The 22,464-nt window shown below is 43.2% G+C and overlaps 1 pseudogene; it reads left to right on the top strand.

The window, feature by feature from the left end:
- The first annotated feature begins 1,118 nt into the window (after positions 1-1,118).
- LOC111950168 (matrix metalloproteinase-28-like) lies at positions 1,119-21,553 on the top strand (annotated as a pseudogene).
- Positions 21,554-22,464: the final 911 nt, after the last annotated feature.

The following is a 22,464-nucleotide window of genomic DNA, read 5'->3' as shown; positions in this document are numbered from 1 at the left end:
GCCCCCTTTCGCTGTGTTGATGCACGCAACCGTCTGTGATTGGTGGGTTAGGGAAATTGACATGTCTTCATATATCCATTCGACAGGCTCACACATTATGGATATTAAAATACTCTTTATTGATATAAAGTTTACTTTCTGTAACGGTGGTCTTCAATGGTAAACTAGGCCTGTCAACTATTTCAAATGGGCATTTTATTCAACAGCAAATACGAGACAGATGACCATTTGCTTCAGTGAACTTTCAGGTGTAATAACTTTACATTTTCAGAATAAAAATGCTTTATGCCAATGTAAAATGTAAAAATGTATTCAACAGCAAATCATCTGGGCAAATAATGTTATTTATATTGCATGAAAAGACAAATCAATATCAGTATTCAATGGTAAAAAATGAAAATAAAAAACACAACAATAACAACAACAGGAAACCCATTTTGAAAAAACAATAACACAGTTCTTTATAGTCTTACAGCAGGAAATGTTGTAAGAAGTAAGAAGGTGTAGAAAGGTATTTCTTTAAGAAATGTGTGTGTGCTTGCTTCAGCTGTAGTATGTCGTTTAGTATGTGGAATAACAGTAGTACCTTTAGCAAGCACGTTAATTATTACCATATTATTACTTATTCATTTCCTGCTATGAGGGTCAGGTCCCACCAACCTTTCTTGCCAAGGCGTTACAGTTAAAACATTAACCTACATCAGTGCAGGATCCTCAGAGGAGGAAGGAGAGGACCACCCACCTCAGTGAAATTCCTAAAAATAAAAATAGTGAAGCATTAAAAAAGTTAGTTTTTAGATAAAACTATACTAAATATATTAAAATGTCACCAAATAATTGGTTAAAACACACTGTTTTGCAATGAAAGTCTACTGTAGCCTCAACAACACTATGTCGGGTAGCACCATGGTGTAGCCAGAGGACAGCTAGTTTCTGTACTCCTCTGGGTACATTGACAATACAAAACCTAGGAGGCTCGTGGTTCTCACCCCCTTCCATAGACTTAGTAATTATGACAATTTCCGGAGGAGGTCCTCCATCCTATCAGAGCTCTTCCAGCATGAACTGACATGTTGTCCACCCAATCAAAGGATCAGAGAATTAATCTAGTACTGAAAGCATAAGCAACAGCTATGTAGCACTGCAGTGCATAAAATGTGGTGAGTAGTTGATTCAAAGAGAGAAAAAGACAATAGTTGAACAGTTTTGAACTAATTAATTTATTCAAAAATGAAGGAGAAGAGAGAGAGAGGGAGAGAGAGATAACTAAATGTTGTATTTTTTTTCCCCCTTTCCCTTTCACTTATTTAGCTAGCAAATGCAGCTAGCTAGTTTAGCCTACTCAAACACCCAGCTCAAACAGAGAGGGATGCTATGTTAGCYAGCTGGCTATGGCTATCCAACACTGGAACTCTTCCAAGTCAAGGTAAGCTTTTGGTGTTATTAATTTCTTGCCACTGGGGCCCGCCAGTGTAACTGCTAAACTGCTTGCTGCTGATTATATACTGTACTGCATGATTGTAGCAGGTTTACTAACACGTTAGTTCTAGTGGCTTTGTTGACTATGACGTTAATATGGTGACAACTATGTAGGCTGTGTGTAGCAGTTAGCGGTTATCATATGAAGGTTTGGCTTGGAAAGTTTTTTTTCGCCTGGTCACAGWCAGCTGATGTGTTGTGCACTGAAGCGCACAAGTGAAGGGAAAAGGTGGGAGGAGGAGAGCGCGTAGATGTGAGAAAGAATTATACAATGATCAAAGGGATCATGCTGTTTGCATGTGGCTGCTATGAAAGTGAACTGTATTGAAGAATAACTTTTCTTAAACGGAAGCAAACAGAACGAAATGGGGATAAACATACCTGAATTTGTCCAATAGAAACTCTCGTTTGCAGCTCTTAGACTAATGACTACACCTTAGATCAGCTAGGCGGTGTGCATGGCAGTATTGAATGTGTCAATATCTGTCATCTTGATTACTAAAGTTTCTCTCAACCTGTACACCTAAGTTGTAAACATTCATTCTTAGGCTAGGTTGTAGCAACCTCATGATGGGTATAGGGACATTTTGAGTATCATGTAGTAGCCCAAACCTATCAATGTTACATTGAGCTGGGTAAATGGAATATAAATGACAGTCATCCAAWATGCTGTAATAAAAAGAAGGGCATGTGTCATGCCCTGACCTTAGTTATCTTTGTTTTCTTTATTATTTTGGTTAGGTTAGGGTGTGACGAGGGTACACAATTAATTGTGTATTACAGCCTGATTAATCAGACTACTATGGAGTCTGCTTCTCTCACTGCTTGGCTAGCTCTCTGAAAATCTTTACAACATTTGGGGGGAAACATTGCTCAATAATGGACTAAAGGAGCCTAATGTTACACCTTATAGTCCAAGGACCTTACATGTTCTGTTTAGAGACGAATTGTCTCTGGCAGCCAAAACAGCCTAMTACTCCATCTAAGCTAAAAACTATTCTCAATTGCGGTACGGTTCTAGAAACATAAAGCCCTCCACTTTCATATCACCTCAAAATAATTTCACAAACAGTAAATAAACACATACTTAACCGGTTTTAACCGTTGCAGCTGACAGTATTTTGAGGTGACAATGCATTTGTTGCGTCTGTCTTCCATTTACACACAGATGTTTGGAGATGCAGATAGCTTGTTAGCAACTGTTTTCCGTACATAAGTGCTGTAACATGGAAATATTGCCATGTAAAGGTGTGTAGTAATTTAACCTTTTGTTTTTTGAAAATGATTTCTCACTGATATAAAAGATACGTTCCTTATATTTCCAAAACCGTACCGCAAGCAATGCGTGTGTCACGTTCATTTGTAGAAACGGACCAAGGCACAGCGGATGTTGAGTTCCACATAATTATTTAATAGTGAAACTTAGCAAAAACAATAAACTAATAACGAACCGTGACTACAGAGGTGCTACATACACTTACTCAAAATACAATATCCCACAAACACAGGTGGAAACAAACACTACTTAAATATGATCCCCAATTAGAGACAACGATTACCAGCTGCCTCTAATTGGGAATCATACAAATCGCCAACATAGAAACATGAAAACTAGAACACCCACATATAAATAATAAACTAGACTAACCCCCCAGTCACGCCCTGACCTACTCCACCATTAAGAAAATGACTGGGAACTGTCGCCGGAAGCTCTGGACTGGGGATCGTCGCAGGAAGCCTGGTGCGTGGGGCCGGCACTGGTGTACCGGACTGGTGACACGCACCTCAGGGCGAGCGGAGGAGCAGGCACAGGACGTACCGGACGGGGAGGTGAACTGGAGGCCTGATGCGTGGTCCGGTACAGGTGGCACGGACTGGTGACACGCACTTCAGGGCGAGTGCGGGAGGAGGCACAGGACGTACTGGACTGGGAGGCGCACTGGAGGCCTGATGCGTGGGCCGGTACAGGTGGCACCGGACTGGTGACATGCACTTCAGGGCGAGTGCGGGGAAGGAACAGAGAGTACTGGCTGTGAAGGCGCACCGAGACCTGGTGCGTATAGCCTGCATCAATGGTACCGGTTTGATGACACACTTCGCTGCGGTAGGCGAGGAGCTAGCACAGGACGTACTGGGCTGTGAAGGCGTACATCTGGGCGGTGCGAGGAGCAGGCACCGGACGTACCGGACTGGGGAGGCGCACTGGAGCCTGATGCGTGGACCGGCACAGATTGCACCGGACGTTAACATGCTCCTCCAAATGCCTGCGTTGCCGCAAACTCCTTGCCAACTTCCCATTCTCCGGTTAATCCTCCTCGCACTGTTCGACTCCAGGGGTTCTGCACTCTCCTGGGTCGACCGACCACCTCTCTACCTCCTCCCATGTTGTCACGTGGTTCACACCTCAGCCCCGACCCCCCTAGCCCCCCAAAAAAAAGAAAGGCTGTCTTTTGGGATTCCTTGTGGCGCAAACCCCGGCGTCGTCGCTGTTCTCCCTTCTCTCCTTGCGTCTCCCGCCAGGGAAGGCGATCCTGTCCTGCCAGGATTTCTTCCCAAGTCCAGGATCCCTTCCCATCCAGGATCTCCTCCCTAGTCCAGGATACACTCTCCTCCGGGCACGCTGCTTGGTCCTGTTTGTGGTGGATATTCTGTCACGTTCGTTGTAGAAATGGACCAAAGCGCAGCGGATGTTGAGTTCCAAATAATTTATTTAATAGTGAATGAAACTAAGCCAAACAATAAACAATAAACTAACAATGAACCGTGACTACAGAGGTGCTACATACACTTACTCAAAATCAATATTCACAAACACAGGTGGGAACCAACACTACTTAAATATGATCCCCAAATAGAGACAACAATTACCAGCTGCCTCTAATTGGGATCATTACAAATCACCAACATAGAACATGAAAACTAGAACACCTACCACATATAAATAATAAACTAGACTAACCCCCCAGTCACGCCCTGACCTACTCCACCATAGAAAATGACTGGGAACTGTCGCCGGAAGCTCTGGACTGGGAACTGTCACCGGAACTCTGGACTGGGAACTGTCGCCGGAAGCTCTGGACTGGGAACTGTCGCCGGAAGCTCTGGACTGGGAACTGTCGCCCTGACCTACTCCACCATAGAAAATAAGGACTCTCTATGGTCAGGACGTAACAGCATGTTAAAGTTCAGATGAAGCGCTGGAACATGGGAGCCTGATGAGCTCGCTGAAGCGTAGACGCCTGGCGAGCCGGCTGAGGCGTAAAACCCTGGCGATCCGGCTGACATGAGGTGGACGCCTGCAGACCCAACCGGGACAAGAAAACCTCTCGGGCTAACTAGGGCATGGAAGCCCAACGAGCTGGCTTAGGCACCCCTGATGGCTTCAGGATTCTATGAGGACCGACGCTGGATTAGAGAAGCAGGTACGGGGAGTCAACATTTAATAAGGAACAGACATAGAACAAGACAGGAACAGCGTTAACACACGGGTAACACAACGACATACGACAATTAATCCTGAAGCGGGGAACAGAGCTTGGGAACTGACAGATATAGGGGAGGTAATGACACAGGTGATTGAGTCCAATAATTGCTGATGCGCGTGACGGGGGAAGGCAGGTGTGCGTAATGATGGTGGCAGGAGTGCGTAATGCTGGGGAGCCTGGTGCCTTCGAGCGCCAGCGAGGAGGAACAGGAGCAGGCTTGACACTTACACAATTTTCACCATCACAATGAATAAAAGAATCATATACTGTTAATTACACACAGCCTTTGTATGCTTTTTGAGAATATGTTGAGTTACAGTGCCTTCGGAAAGAATTCAGACCCCTTTACTTTTTCCAGATTTTGTTAAGTTACAGCCTTATTTTAAAATGTATTAAATAGTTATTTTTCCCTCATCAATCTACACACAATAATCCATAATGACAAAGCAAAAACAGGCGCCAGGGAGGGGGAGCGGGAGCAGGCGTGACAAAAAAGTAATGGTTTATATCGTGAGAGTGACAGAGGGTTGAGGAGGCTTCTATTGAAGCGCTGGGCATCTTGTTAAGTCATGCATTATCTGAATTGGGCCCACAGAATTATACCTATGGAGGAGCGGCTTCTATGAAGGAACTTTGAAGGTCTTTGAACTTCTAAGAGAGCATAACGTTGGACCAGAGCTAGCTAGCTAACAAGCTGTTTGTGCAGCACCAGAATTCAAATAAAAACACGTCTTACCATTTTGTAGTTAATAAATCCAAACGGGATGACAATAGTATCCTTAATCTCTCTTTGTAATTTCTGAATCACGCTTGTAATGTCAGTCGGCTACAGTAGTTTATGCTTCGGAGGGGGAGGGGCACGCACACACACAGGCAAAGATTTTCAGCTGGCAGGCAGACACTGGAATACGTTTCTGAGTGACAGAGTGAGGGCTTTGCATAGGCATTTTGTTGCGTTTTTTATGGGACTAGAAAAAATGCCTGGAACGCAAAATAACGTTATTAACCGGTTCCCATATTTTTTAAATAACGGTTCTGTTCGGAAACAGTATAGACCACTTTCATTCCCGTTCCAGATTCTGATTCTGTTCCTTTCATTCTTTTCCAGTTTTTGGTTCTGTTCCCTGAACCAGTTCCAAGCCCTGACGACCGGTATTCCATTCATAATGTAACCTAACGTAGTGCAATATATCATATTAAATGAAGTGTCACAGATTTACTTACAGAATAAAATAATTGCCCTGAGACCACGTTGCATACACACATGAACACTCAAGTCAACAAACTATTGCCAGGCATACAAAAAGTATTAAAATGTATGCACTCACTACTGTAAGTCGCTCTGGATAAGAGCATCTGCTAAATGACAAACACTTAAAATGTACATTGTGTCATAAAATGTCGGTCCCAGTTTCATGGTTCTTCACTTTACTTCACTCCTTTTTGTAGCTTTTGATCAGCAACTAGGCTACACTGTGAGTTCTTTGTGGTCTGGCTTTGTTTTAAAAATGTTAAATTGCTAAATCTTCCCAGTACAGTACAGCCCATTTTCAACAATAATAGTTTTTGGTCACACAAATTCCGAAGAGTATAGTGAACAGAGAACTGACTTGTAACTCATAACTTGTCGGGCTGAATCTTAATTTGAGAAGCATGCCCGTCACTTGATCTCAAATTAGGATTTCGCCCTGGCACTCGGGTCTAACAATGGTGCAAGGTATCTTTGGGTGTGTCTGTTGGAGCTTATCATTTAGCCTGCTTTAGATCCAGCCTTGTTTTCTTTGCAATGACAATTTTCTGTGGAGTTCCAGTCCAATGCAGAGGCCACTCTCTCTAGTATTTAGTCTCTACCCAGYTGTGCTGGCTGGTTTCCATTAGGCAGCCATTTAAGGGACCTAGGCCACAGAAGGCTCAGGGGAGTGTCGCCCATCATCACCCAGCTGCCGAAGTGGGCAGGAGCGCCACATCCCATCCCACAATGCACTCTGCTCGCTCCCAGCTGCTCATGGGAACAGTGCTGGCTGTCGGCCCTCAGGGCCTAATCAATCCAGTCAGGGAAAAGTATGGTGGATTGTTCCTTCACCACGAACATCTCTGTCAGTGGTAAGAAACGTATCAATGGCATCTCTGATATTACCACCAGAAAAATWACTTTACAGTAATAATTTTAAATTAGGGAAACTTTTAACCGAGTGTCGTCAACGATTGATTACAATGTATTGGTTGTTATTAAAGGAGATGTTATGTATATTTTTCATAGACTTTGTGTACTTACTTAATTGTTTCTCAGAATAACAAATCTGAGGAAAAACATTCTCAGTGAAAATGTCTTTGAGGTGTTGTGTTGACATAGCTTTACCAAAGGTGAGTCCCATTCTGCAGTTGTGCTTGAGTGAAAAACCAAGCATGCCTCTGCTTTCACAGTTGCACTGGGAGTTACCCAATATTTGGAGAAGAAAGCATGCCTCATTTAAAATACTTATCTAAATGTATTGCATGTTTATGTTCTATCAGCAAAGCAAAAGCTTGGTTTCCCTAATGGAAGAAACTGTCTGGCACCAGAGCCTGGTATTTATCCAGGTGATAGTGGTATTATGACAGCTATTATTTATGCCCTTATTTAGACCACATACATTTGACACTAATGGAGAGCTAGACGATGCATTACCTCCACTGCTCAGCAAGGTTTGATTTCAGATGTAGACAACACCCACTACCATCACATGGGGATCATTTGTGAAGTGCTATATTGATTTTAACACCTTTTTACGGTTTGCTACTTTTTTATTTGACTTGCTTTCATTCTGGATGTGCTCTCCTATCTTTATAAGCCACTCACTCTTCTTTTATCATTCATCCATCTCTCCTCTGTCTGGCTCTCAGGGAGTTCCAGTGGCTCACCCACCTGCCATTCACTGGGCGTCTTGACAGTGCCACCCAGCACCAGATGGCAGTGCCCCGGTGTTAAGTGAGGGATGACATGGGCCAGCAGGCCTGGGCACAGAGGGTCAACAGCATCTTCATTGGAGGTCTAAGCAAACCTAACAGTGGACAGCGTCTACGCAGGAAGTGCCATAGCCAGCTCGGTGAGTGGCCAATCCATGGACCTCCCTTAGCTGATTTGGGCTCACTACTGGCCAATTTCAAATCAACCCCCTACATTTTACTAATTTTTTAGTCCTTCCTTGAAGATCAAATGATTGAATTGAAATGTAGTTGGCCCATACAGATGGACTTGATTTTCCAGGTCATACTTCAAGGAAAGAATGCTAAAGCAATATCAATGTGACTTTATTGTCKAGAATGGAGAGGTCAAGCACGTTGTCAGGCTAACTAATCTCATCAGCTGAACTCTGACTTGATACTGCATCCTTAATTAAATGCTAATCGAATCACCTATTACCATCGATTTGAGGTAATAACATTAAGTTGTTTGCTCAATTACTCCCAATGGCAACCTGCCCTGTTGGTTTCCGCAATGACCAAATTAGCTGTTAGACAGGGATTCTCAAATCCCAGGCTGGTTTTCCTTTAGTCAGTTCCAGATTAGAGGAAAAGGAGGAAAATCAGCCTTGCTACTGGCCTCGAGGTCCGAATTTAAGAAAATGGGTAATCTCCATTACGGTAGGCCGTCATTGTAAATAAGAATTTGACCTTAACTGACTTGCCTAGATAAAGAAAGGGTAAATAATCATTTTTAATTAAAGGACTCAGCAGTGGCAGTCAACATCCATGGCCACGTGCTTCCTGTGTTTGGTCTTTGTTCGGGAGTTCAATACTAACTGGGACATGCTTAAACCACCTGACCAAGTCCTAAAGCAATGGGACTCCCTAAATCTTTCTCAGATTATCACCAATCCCACAAGGTATGACTCCAAACACCCAGAAAAGGCTACTTTCCTCGATGTTATCCTCACAAATAATCCTGATAGGTATCAGTCTGGTGTTTTCTGTAATGACCTTAGTGATCACTGTTTTACAGCTTGTGTTCGTAATGACTGCTCAGTGAAACGACCTGTCCTGATTTGACATAGACGCTTGTTAAAAATCTTTAATGAACTGGCCTCTGTAAAATGGTATAGAATCAGCTTGATCCCCTCTGTCGGAGACGCTTGGACCTTCTTTAAAAACAGGTTTAGCCCCTAGTTCGACCGTGATCTTGCAGAGTTACTCCACCTCAAGAATTGCATTTGGCGAAAGGCTCGGCACACACAAACTCAAGCTGACTGGCTATCGTTCAGGCAAATGAGAAATAAGTGCACTCAGGCTATCCGGAAGGCCAGAGTTAGTTACTTTAAGGAGCAGTTCTCTCTCTGTGGGTCTAACCCCAAGAAGTTCTGGAAAAATGGTTAAAGACCTGGAGAATAAACCCTCCTCCTCACAGCTGCCCATGTCCCTTAAAGTTGATGATGTGGTTGTTACTGACAAGAAGCACATGGCTCAGCTCTTTAATCACCACTTCATTAAGCCAGGATTCCTATTTGACTCAGCCATGCCTCCTTGCCCGTCCAATATTTCCTCATCTCCCACCCCTTCTAATGCGACTATCCCTGATACTCCTCCCTCTTTTCCCCCTCCCCCGCTACAAAGTTTCTCCCTGCAGCCAGTCACTGAGTCCGAGGTGCTAAAGGAGCTCCTTAAACTTGACCCCAAAAAAACATCTTTGGTCAGATGGTTTAGACCAGTTGCTGCCCCTATCGTCGCCAAGCCTTTCTCTCCTTTCTGGGGAGGTTCCCATTGCTTGGAAGTAAGCCACAGTTCATTCTTAATTTAAAGGGGGAGATCAAGCTGATCCTAACTGTTATAAGCCTATTTCTATTTTGCCCTGTTTATCAAAAGTGTTGGAAAAACTTGTCAATAATCAACTGACTGGCTTTCTTGATGTATATAGTATTCTCTCGGGTATGCAATCTGGTTTCCGCTCAGGTTATGGATGTGTCACTGCAACATTAAAGGTCCTCACCATTGCCCTTGATTCTAAGCAATGTTGTGCTGCTATTTTTATTGACTTGGCCAAAGCTTTTGATACGGTAGACCATTCCATTCTTGTGGCCCGGCTAAGGAGTATTGGTGTCTATGAGGGGTCTTTGGCCTGGTTTGCTAACTACCTCTCTCAAAGAGTGCAGTGTATAAAGTCAGAAAATCTGCTGTCTCAGCCACTGTCTGTCACCAAGGGAGTACCCCAAGGCTCAATCCTAGGCCCCACGCACTTCTCAATTTACATCAACAACATAGCTCAGGCAGTAGGAAGCTCTCTCATCCATTTATTTGCAGATGATACAGTTTTATACTCAGCTGGACCCTCCCCGGATTTTGTGTTAAATGCTCCACAACAAAGCTTTCTTAGTGTCCAACAAGCTTTCTCTACCCTTAACCTTGTTCTGAACACCTCCAAAAACAAAGGTCCTGTGGTTTGGTAAGAAGAATGCCCGTCTTCCCACAGGTGTTATTACTACCTCTGAGGGTTTAGAGCTTGAGGTAGTCACCTCATACAAGTACTTGGGAGTATGGGTAGACGGTGCACTGTTCTTCTCTCAGCATATATCAAAGCTGCAGGCTAAAGTTAAATCTAGACTTGGTTTCCTCTATTGTAATCACTCCTCTTTCACCCCAGCTGCCAAACTAACCCTGATTCAGATGACCATCCTACCCATGCTAGATTACGGAGACATCATTTATAGATTGGCAGGTAAGGGTGCTCTCGAGCGGCTAGATGTTCTTTACCATTCGGCCATCAGATTCACCACCAATGCTCCTTATAGGACACATCACTGCACTCTATACTCCTCTGTAAATTGGTCATCTCTGTATACTCGTCGCAAGACCCACTGGTTGATGCTTATTTATAAAACCCTCTTAGGCCTCACTCCCCCCTATCTGAGATATCTACTGCAGCCCTCATTCTCCACATACAACACCAGTTATGTCAGTCACATTCTGTTAAAGTTCCCCAAAGCGCAYACATCCCTGGATCGTTCTTTTCAGTTCGCTGCAGCTAGCGACTGGAACGAGCTGCAACAAATACTCAAACTGGACAGTTTTATCTCAATCTCTTTGTTCAAAGACTCAATCATRGACACTCTGACTGACAGTTGTGGCTGCTTTGTATGATGTATTGTTGTCTCTACCTTCGTGCTGTTGACTTTGCCCAATAATGTTTGTACCATGTTTTGTGCTGCTACCATGTTATGTTGTGTTGCTACCATGCTGTGTTATCATGTGTTGCTGCCTTGCTATGTTGTTGTCTTAGGTCTCTTTATGTAGTGTTGTCTCGCGATGTGTGTTTCGTCATATATTTATTGTATTTATTTAAAAAATTTATCTCCCAGGCCCCCGTCCCCGAAGGAGGCCTTTTGGTAGGCCGTCATTGTAAATAAGAATTTGTTCTTAACCGACTTGCCCAGTTAAAAAGGTTAAATAAACATTTAAAAAAATGTAAAACTAAGTCTTAGGCAGTGTAGTATGAGGCTATCTACACACAGCCATCTATATCTTTAGGGAATTCTCCAATCTCCACTTGTGCGCCGGGAAGCACATTTTAAATTAGATATACTCTGAGAACCACTGCCTAAATGGTTAAGATATTCACTCTCTCCAATAAGCCCCCTGTAAGTTTGTACATCTGCCCAGGCCCATATGGAGGCTGTCCAACACATCTTCACTGTGTGAGAGATAAGCCTACATGCTCAGTGGTAAATGGAGCTGGTTTTGGGTAACAGGGTGCTGGTGTTTGTGGTCTGGATGGAGAAACACACAGCCCCTGGAGTGATTGGATAACACTAGAAGAATGCGTCATACTGCCCACTTTTCCAGCCTCTAGTTGATACCTGACAGCTGCTCCCTGTGCAATTACTGGAAAGTGAAGTTTTATTTGACCTGGAGCCTAAATTTGAACTGGATATTGGAAGACAATGTATGCAAGTTAGGCAGTGTCTTTGTCCCAGATGAAACTATGGAATTTTAACAGTAATGTCAATGGGCAAGTTACTGTACATTTCAGGTGAAGAACATTGTGGCATTCTTTCAAATGTTAGTGTGGTAAGGAAGAAAGTTGTATCTTTCTATCCATCCATTTAGTGAAGGCAGCCAACAGTAGTCATGTTTGAGATCCAGAGAGAAACAAGCTATTGCTATCAAGGCACAAGGCGAGACCCAAATGCAGACAGGAGGCAGATGGTTGGAGTCTTACAATGTTTATTAATCCAAAGGGGTAGGCAAGAGAACGGTTGTGGATAGGCAAAAAGGTCAAAACCAGATCAGAGTCCATCCAGGAGGTACAGAGTGGCAGACAGGCTCGTGGTCAAGGCATGCAGGTTGGTACAAAGTCCAGAACAGGCAAGGGTCAAAACCAGAACGACTAGAAAAAGGAGAATGCAAAAAGCAGGAGAATGGGAAAACCGCTGGTTAACTTACAAATATACAAAACAAACTGGCACAGAGACACAGTAAACACAGGGATAAATACACTGGGGAAAATAAGCGACACCTGGAGGGGGTGGAGACAATCACAAGGACAGGTGAAACAGATCAGGGCGAGACAATTGCACCATCAACTCATCATGCCTCACCAATGAGGCATGCTGGAAGCACACTTTAAACATTGAGAGAKAAATTATATTTGGTTTGCTTGAAATAACACAAATATTATGTGTCCAAGACCACATTTTGGGGAGTTTCTTATATACTTGTTCAAAAGAGGGACAAGACTGGTAAACCGGTTCAACCATGTAGGTAGAAACAAGGTGAATGTTTTTGGGGTTTCCCACAAGCCTTTGAAATGTGTTTATCACACTCTGGCTCTAAGCTCGTATAGGTGAAGAAGACCAACTCTTCCCACCTTTGTGTTTTTTTTGGTCTTGTTCAATGAATGTGTCTTATTGGGACATAAGGCCTCTGCTGCATTCAATTTACAAGGTTATTTTTATACTCATTAAAGATACATGGAGTTGTTTTGACACAAAAAAATCCTACACAGCAGGAGCTCTTCTGAATGAGTTGTTTATATTTTTTAAAAGTTGTGTCACTGCTGTTCTGCATTTAATTTAGCTCAAACCACAAGTAATGTGATAAACATTACCCTCTTTGCTCTTATCCAAAGGATTCACACTTGTTAAAAATTAAGCACTCACATTCCCATTACTGTAATAGTGGATCTAGAACCATTCTCCCACTTCCTGAAATGTGCAATCTCTGTCCATCTCTCTTTCTATCTCTCTCTGTCTCCTCGTTCTCCCTTATCCTCCTATCTCCCAGCTGCATGAATGACAATTTGAATCTTACTCAGCACAACAGCGATCCCATCACCAGGTGCTAGTGACCCATTTAACCCCTCTTCTTTGTCATGAGTCCCCCTTGCTCCTCTATTTTAATCAATCCATCTCATCTCTCTGCAGGCGGGAGGTGGCACAAGCGTCACCTGACCTACCGGGTGGTGAACTGGCCTGGCCACCCCTCTCTGGGTCAGGTGGCCCTAGCCGTACGAAAGGCTTTTCAGCTGTGGAGCAACGTGTTGGACCTGACCTTCAAAGAGGTCACCCAGGGGTCAGCTGACATCCAGCTGGCCTTCTACGAGGGGGAGCACAACGACGGCATGGGCAATGCCTTTGATGGTCCAGGTGGGGAGTATAGCAGTATAAGGTCTAGTAGGGGTTTGACATTTTGATTGAATCCTGACAGATCATAGTTTACCTGAAGGAAAGGAGAAGGCATTTTCAAACAGGGCAATTTCCAAAGATAAATTGGTTTCAGCTGTGAAAGATCTCTTTCGGAACTAGCCCCAGCTGTCACAATGTTCACTTGCTTACAGATCCGTCTTGCCTGGTCTGAGAACAGCCCCTAGCCTCTACTGCTTAATTATTTTCAGATGTAAAGGGACCAGATAGTCATAAGAAACATGGTGATGGTTCCACGTAGCCTGAAAATGGGAGTCGAGAAGCTTCCACCGTATTTCTTAAACATGCCTGACTCCTTCAGATCTGCACAGTTTGAGGGGGTAGGGCAAGAGGTTGTTTTGGGAAGCTTCTCTACCACCCCTGAAACCTCCCTATGTTTTTGTTTTTACCCCCAGGAGGCGCCCTAGCGCATGCCTTCTTCCCTGGCCGAGGGGAGGCTCACTTTGACATGGCAGAGAGCTGGACACTGAACGGCTGCAAGGGTCACAACCTGTTCATGGTGATTGCCCACAAGGTGGGCCACACACTGGGCCTGGATTACTCTCCTGTGCGTCATGCTCTCATGTCCCCCTACTACAAGAAGCTGGGGAAAGCTTTATGGTGCGTAGGCATAATCCACACTGAGAGAGGAACAAGCCATTAAAACATTTATTGGAATTTGATTTTGAACCAGTCACTTTACATGCCCAAAAATTAGAGTAGAAGAGAGAACATGTGGAGGTAATAATCAGTGGTCAGGTAGAGGAGGAAACAAGATTACATGAGGGAGTGAAGATGATAAAATGACTTTGAGACCTTATATTGAACTTAGTCCACAAATATGACTAGAGATTGGATCAGCATCTGTTTGTTTAACCCTTTACCATCTGCTGTGCTATCATTCACCATGACATCATAGTGTCCAATCACTCTGTCATACAGTATACGAAGCATCAATTGGAAAAAGCTAAAGGACAGTTTATTTTCATATTAAGTGTGGCTAAAGCCATCCCATTTATTACAGGGAAAAGTGCTGTACTTTACTACATTCCTGAAGAAAATGTACTTCTTGCACCATARATTTTCCCTGTCACACAAAAGTACTTGTTACATTTTGAATGCTTAGCAGGACAGGAAAATGGCCAGAAGTACATATACCTTAGCCAAATACATTTAAACTGTTTCACAATTCCTGACATTTAATCCTAGTAAAAAATTCCCTGTCTTAGTTCAGTTAGGGTCACCACTTTATTTTAAGAATGGGAGATGTCAAAATAATAGTAGAGTGATTTATTTCAGCTTTTATTTCTTTCATCACATTCCCAGTGGGTCAGAAGTTTACATACACTCAATTAGTATTTGGTAGCATTGCCTTTAAATTGTTTCATTTGGGTCAAACGGCAGGTAGCCTAGTGGTTAGACTAGTAACTGAAAGGTTGCAAGATCGAATCCCCGAGCTGGCAAGGTAAAAATCTGTTGTTCTGCCCCTGAACAAGGCAGTTAACCCACTGTTCCTAGGCCGTCATTGAAAATAGGAATTTGTTCTTAACTGATTTGCCTAGTTAAATAAAGGTAAAAAATAAAATTGTTTCGGGAAGCCTTCCACAAGCTTCCAACAATAAGTTGGGTGAATTTTGGCCCATTCCTCCTGACAGAGCTGGTGTAACTGAGTCAGGTTGTAAGCCTCCTTGCTCGCACATGCTTTTTCAGTTCTGCCCACATTTTCTATAGGATTGAGGTCAGGGCTTTGATGGCCACTCCAATACTTTTACCTTGTTGTCCTTAAGCCATGTTGCAACAACTTTGGAAGTATGCTTGGGGTCATTGTCCATTTGGAAGACCCATTTGTGACCAAGCTTTAACTTCCTGACTGATGTCTTGAGATGTTGCTCCAATATATCCACATAATTGTCCTTCCTCATGATGCCATCTATTTATGAAGTGCACCAGTCCCTCCTGCAGCAAGGCACCCCCACAACATGATGCTGCCACCCCCGTGCTTCACGGTTGGGATGGTGTTCTTCGGCTTGCAAGCATCCCCCTTTTTCCTCCAAACATAACGATGGTCATTATGGCCTAACAGTTCTATATTTGTTTCATCAGACCAGAGGACATTTCTCCAAAAAGTACAATCTTTGTCCCCATGTGCAGTTGCAAACCGTAGTCTGGCTTTTTTATAGCGGTTTTGGAGCAGTGGCTTCTTCTTTGCTGAGCGGCCTTTCAGGTTATGTCGATATAGGACTCGTCTTACTGTGGATATAGATACTTTTGTACCTGTTTCCTCCAGTATCTTCACAAGGTCCTTTGCAGTTGTTCTGGGATTGATTTGCACTTTTCACACCAAAGTACGTTCATCTCTAGGAGACAGAACGTGTCTCCTTCTTAAACGGTGTGATGGCTGCGTGGCCCCATGGTGTTTATTCTTGCGTACTATTGTTTGTACAGATGAACGTGGTACCTTCAGGCGTTTGGAAATTGCTCCCAAGGATGAACCAGACTTGTGGAGGTCTACTATTTTTTTTCTGAGGTCTTGGTTGATTTCTTTTGATTTTCCCATGATGTCAAGCAAAGAGGCACTGAGTTTGGAGGTAGGCCTTGAAATACATCCACAGGTACACCTCCAATTGCTTCTAAAGCCATGACATCATTTTCTGGAATTTTCCAAGCTGTTTAAATGCACAGTCAACTTAGTGTATGTGAACTTCTGACCCACTAGAATTGTGATACAGTGAATTATCAGTGAAATAATCTGTCTGTAAACAGTTGTTGGAAAAATGACTTGTGTCATGCACAAAGTAGATGTCCTAACCGACTTGCCAAAACTATASTTTGTTAACAAGACATTTTTGGAGTGGTTGAAAAACGAGTTTTAATGGCTCCAACCTAAGTGTATGTAAACTTTCGACTTCAACTGTATATGTTTTGATTTCTAAGACATTCTAAGGTTTGCATCATTCACAACAGAAGTTGCCAAATAACTCTCAAACTCGTATAGCGTGTATCAAGAGAACATCTCTGGTCATCCCTAGCACCTGATTTGGCAGATTCACTAAACACAAATGCTACATTTGTAAATGAAGTCTGAGTGTTGGAGTGTGCCCCTGGCTATCCGTAAATAAAAACCGCAAGAAAATGGTGCTGTCTTTTACTTTTGAACCTTAAGTACATTTTATTAATTACATTTACTTTTAATATTTCAGTATATTTAAAACCAAATACTTTCACTCAACTAGTATTTTACTGGGTGACTTTTACTTGAGTCATTTTCTATTAACGTGTCTTTACTTTTACACGTTTCACAATTGGGTACTTTTTCCACCAATGAGGGAATCACACCCGGTAGCATAGGCTACTCTATAGACTCAATTTTTCCATCCGAACACTCTGATGCTTTACCCAAAGGGATGTCCAGAGATCACTATATCACAGAGCCAGGCTTCCGGCAGCTGGAGACAGTGTTTATCAGTCTTATTTCCCATCCTCTCGTCTCCTCAAAGTCACACCAAAGTCAACAAGCAACATCCCTGTACATCAACGTTTCCACTTAGACAATAAAACAGGGAGAAGCCAGACAAACTCTCCCCATGTTTTGTCTTGTTCTCCTTAGGGATACTGATTTTATCAGACCTTTACACAATTGTTTGCTCAACTTTTTCCAAACAGAACGGGTGTGCAACATCTGGAGACAAATCAAAGGAGACGTTGTGTCTGCGATTCAGGGGCATCGGAAAATCATTTGGCTCTTGACTTTTTTTTGGCATCGGAATACAGTAAATCAAACGTCAGCTCAGCTGTCAGTATCTCAGCACTCAGTCATCCATGATGTGTTGGGTTTTCCATGCTGCAATGTTATGGCGTGCCAATTAGTATATTTTGTGTAACTCTCTAACTTGCTTTGAAACAGGTATGTAGGTCATATCTGTACTTGTCCATTGCAGAAAGCTGTGTAGTCAGAAGTAATGTACATGAATCAGTCAGGCTTTTTGCAGATGCACTTGGTCTATTGTGGTAACATGGAAGAATATGCATGTATATTATGTACTCGGTACTCGGTGTAATGCGGCTCATCAACAGCTGGGCTGGTGATTTGAAGTTGTCAACTGGAGTGTTGCGGTATTCAAGGAGACTGAGGTAGGGGTCTCTCTTGTCTGCTTTTGCTTTGTCCATGAGTGATTTAGCAATCTGCACTGATTTTTCAGCAAGGCCATTACTTTGAGGGTAATGTGGGCTTGTGGTGACATGTGTAAACTCCCATGCTTTTGTGAAAGATTCAAACTCATTTGATTTGTAACAGGGCCCATTGTCAGATATTAAAGTCTCTACAATGCCATGCCTGGCAAAGGCTGCTTGTGTATCACAGCTGCAGATGTGGTGCTGTGAAGCTTGTCGAGTTCGAAGTATCTGCTGTAGTAGTCCACTGTTACGATGTAGTCCTCGTTGTTCCAGGTAAACAGATCGGTTGCCACGACCTGCCAGGGTCGGTCTGGGATACAGTGAGGTAACATTGGCTCTTTGGTGTTTGAGGGGCGTCGTTCAAGACATATGGCGCATTTACCAACAATGTCCTCTATTTGTTTGCACATTCCGGGCCAAACAAAATGTCCCGTGCTCTCTGTTTGCACTTTTGCATGCCCATGTGTCTAGCATGGTTCTTTGTCAAAATCTCTTCTCTGAGACTGGTAGGAATAATGATTTTCTCTCCTTTGAAAATTATTCCGTTGATCTGTGATAGTTCATCATGATGGTTCCAGAACTCTGAGACGCTCTGAGGGCATTTTCTCCTCTCCTCAGGCCATCCATCCTGTATGACTTTCCTCAGATGTGCGAGTTGTGAGTCCTTTTCTGTTTCTGCTTGGATCTCCTTCAGTTTTGTGTCACTAACTGGTAAGTTGCTGTACACAGTGTGCACTTGCATGTCCATGCCTTCACTGAGGCTGCTGTCCTTATAGGTAAGAAACTTCCTGGAGAGTGTGTCTGCGACAGGGATGTCTTTGCCTGGACGGTGAGTGATTGTGAAGTCGTATTTTTGTAGTTGAAGGAGCCTTGGCTACACTAGCTGCGGCTAGTGGTTTCCTCATGATTGACTCAAGGGGCTTGTGGTCGGATTCCACAATGACTTGTCGTCCATATATGTACTGATGGAAACGTTTACATCCGAACAGAATGGCGTAGAGCTCCTTTTCAATTTGAGCGTAGTTGATTTCACAGATTTGGAAGCGTAGCCGATGGGCTTTCCTTCTTGCAGTAGCACTGCACCTAGTCCATACTTCGACGCGTCCACTTGTCGGGGTCGTAGTAGGCAAGGATTGGTCCTGGTTCTCTCGTGATCAAGTCTTTCACATTCTGGAAAGCAATGTTGTGTTGCTTGTCCCAGAGAAACTCACTGGACTGCTTWAGCAGTTGACGCAGGGGTGCATTAGCATTGGAGAGGCTGGGTGCGAACTTGGCTAAGTAGTTGACCATGCCAGGCACTGTTTCCAGCTCTGCACGGTTCTTTGGTGGCTCCATTTACTTTATGGCTAAGATCTTCTGTGGATCTGGCTTGATTCCAGTCGCTGTAAGAAGATGTCCGAAGTAGCTGACCTCTGTAGCGCCGACTGTGCTCTTCTCKGGGTTGAGCCGGACTCCTCTCTCGCGGGACCTTTGCAGCATCGCGCGGAGGTTTCGGTCGTGCTCCTCTTTGGTTCGACCATCGACAAGGATGTCGTCCACAATTGCCACAACTCCGTCGAGGCCTTCGTACACTTCGTCGATCTTTCGCTGAAACTCGTCTTGGGCTGAGATAATCCCAAAAGGCAGGCGACGGAACCTGTAGCGTCCAAACGGTGTGTTGAATGTTGTGAGCTTAGATGGCTCTTCTGTGAGCTTGATAGCCCAGTAGCCTGATCTAGCGTCCATGACACTGAAGTAGTGTGCTCCAGCTTGTGTGTGATGCCATCTAGCGTCGGTATTACAATTACTAAAGCTACTGTCCTTTTTGTAATTGAATGTCCTCTATAGGGAAGCCAGAGATCAGATAATCCAGTTGCCTGGTCAGGTGTTCAGCTCTGCCCTGCAGGACTGGGAGCTGTCCCAAGGGTGCACTGGGGAGCCTGATTCCACCCCACCTCCATACTGCAGGGGCTTCTTTGATGCCATCACCATGGGTAAGACTGAACTGGTAGTCACTATCTGACCATGCTAAAAGGGGAAAAAAAATATTTAAATGAATGTCTCTCTGTCACCCAACTGGAAGTTGTACTTACCTAACATACTGAGGTTAGAAGCAAGGTTTGGGTAAGTGTTGTGGTTTCAAACAAGACTAATCCACATCTGGTGGATTTTGGCATATGACTATTTTGGGACATAAGCTTACGTAAACAGTAGGTTGAGAATTCCTCATTGACTTCTGAAGACAGTGATATACTCTGATACCTGTAAAGCTTCCATGTTATATTACCTTGCAGACCAAGATGGTACCAACCTAGTATTCTGTGGGAGGCTGTTCTGGACTGTGTCTCCTGCAGGCCAGGCCAGCTCCCCTCTACCTCTGCAGAACTGCTGGCCAGGACTACCCCTCACCATTTAGGCAGCTGCTTACTCAAAGATGGACAATAAGTTATACTTTTTCAAAGGTAGTCTGCACATGAAGACACAAGTAACCGGCAATAAATGTACCAGAAATGATTTGTTCTTGTTAAAGTAATAACTGTCTTGAATCAGAGTTGGGGTTGGCGTTCAAGTTCGAGATACAGAATACAATCAGATAGATTATAGCAGAAATGTTTTACACAGATAGATTTTTCAGTTTGTGTCCATATTTATGTTGCTGCATTGCAATTTCACATCCCACACCACCAGCACCTTCCTCCTTGCGTCTCTTCCTCCAGGCAGGCGAGTGTGGCGTTACTCCGGCAGCGATGTGGACCCAGGCTTCCCCCTGAGGAGCAGCGAGCTAGGCCTCCCTGGACACCCTGACCAGGCCTTCACCTACCCCCACCTGGGCCACCTGGTGGTGTTTAAAGGCCAGCGTTACTTTGTGCTTAACTTTGGGACCCTGAGGCCCGACTCATACTACCCCGCAGCCTGGAAGACAGAGGGCCAATGGAGCCCTCAACCACCCTGATGGACAGGTATACTTCTTCAAGGAGCAGCAGTACTGGAGCTTTGATCCAGAGAAGGTGCAGGTGACTGGAGGGGGGAGGTGGGACACAGAGCTGGAATGGACAGGCTGTCTTGGAACTCACCACAGAGGCAATGATATACTGTGACCACAAGTGGGCGATAACTAACTGATTCAAGTTTTTGGTCAGGGTAATGTGCAATGGATATACTCAGACTAAGCAATGACAGAAGTCAAGGGATTTGTTTATGTTCCCATATTTTTTATGTTTATACAGTATTATTAAATTAATATTAATATTCCTACATCCTACAGTGATCCAATGTTTTTGTTTATAATGTGCTTGTTTTGTTCTAGACCGTATTAAGATATTCTGTATGAGTCATGGCCCATCTGTGGGCTGTACATTTTATTAGGATCTCTTTTAGTCCTCATTTGGACTAATCTTCCAAGAGTCCTTAAACATTAAAATACAATTTATAATTTATAATACGACCACATTTTCACATATTGACCAGATAAACAGTCTAAAAATATATATTGATTCTTCATCTACCATAGTCCAACACAACTTTCCTACGTATTATATTAAAATGGTTTTAAAGTATTGTTTGAATTTATATATTGAAAGGTTTCTGGTTTGCTCAGATAAATTATTAAATTTCTTTATTGCTCTAAATCGAAATCATTCTTTTGCCTATTTCTCTTTTCTGCCTGGATAACACATGCAGTAGAATGTGGAAAATCTATTCCTAGTATTTACTGAATGTCTGTCTCTTACCAACTTAATAATGCTGTGAATAGAGTTTGGACGTTTTAAATTGTGTATATTATGAAATAAAATAAGCATGTTTTTTTCAATTATCTTGTTGATTGATGACCAACCATTAGCATTGAGCATGACTACAACAGAAGAACCATATCTCCACCTTAAAACAATCTTTGCTGCTCAGTTCTGTTAAATCTGCAGCCTCCTAATTTCACTTGCTGATGCATTTCCCCAGAACACAGAACAGTAGTTCACCTGACTCCCAACTAATGCTTGTGTTATTTGCTTAAGAATCTTTCCCAGTAAATATTTAGCTATCCTTCTGATCATGCATGCAGTTTTAATCGTTTTTTTACATAGATGAGTTATTTGAGACGACCATGATAAGCAGTTGTCTAGCTGCACTCCTAGTAGTTTGGTTTCTGCCACTTCCTAAATTTGTACTCCCCACCATGCTGGTGGAACAGACCAACATAACTTTGGTTTTCTTGGTGTTTAAAACAAGTTTGTTCCAGCAAACCCAATCCCTGATATTTTCCAAATCTACTTGTAGAGCTTGCTGTACCTGTTTAACCGATTGTCTTGCTGTATAAATTGTAGTATCATCTGCAAATATAGTAGTTTGAGTTTCAGATAAGGCATAAGGAAGTTCGTTGGTATATATTAAGTAAAGAAGTGGCCCAAGGCAGCTGCCCTGCGGTATTCCACAGTTTAAAGCATTAGGGGAAGAAAATGAACCATTGATGATATAGGTGGACTGTTTCCTGTCAGTTACATATGACTGTACCCAATTCAATACCTCCTTAAAACCATAATGCAATAATCTTGTCAAAATTATTTCATGATCCACTAAATCAAATGCTGGACTAAAATCAAAAAATTGTACACCCACAAACCTGCCATTATCCATTGCATTGGCCCACTAGTCAGGCATGTTAACCAATGCAGTGGTAGTGGAATTGTTTTTGCGATAAGCAT

This window comes from Salvelinus sp. IW2-2015, linkage group LG23 (assembly GCF_002910315.2).
Source record: "Salvelinus sp. IW2-2015 linkage group LG23, ASM291031v2, whole genome shotgun sequence".
In the NCBI taxonomy this organism is placed as follows: domain Eukaryota; kingdom Metazoa; phylum Chordata; class Actinopteri; order Salmoniformes; family Salmonidae; genus Salvelinus; species Salvelinus sp. IW2-2015.
The sequence above is the reverse complement of the archived record's forward strand: the minus strand, read 5'-3'. Positions and strand labels throughout refer to the sequence as shown.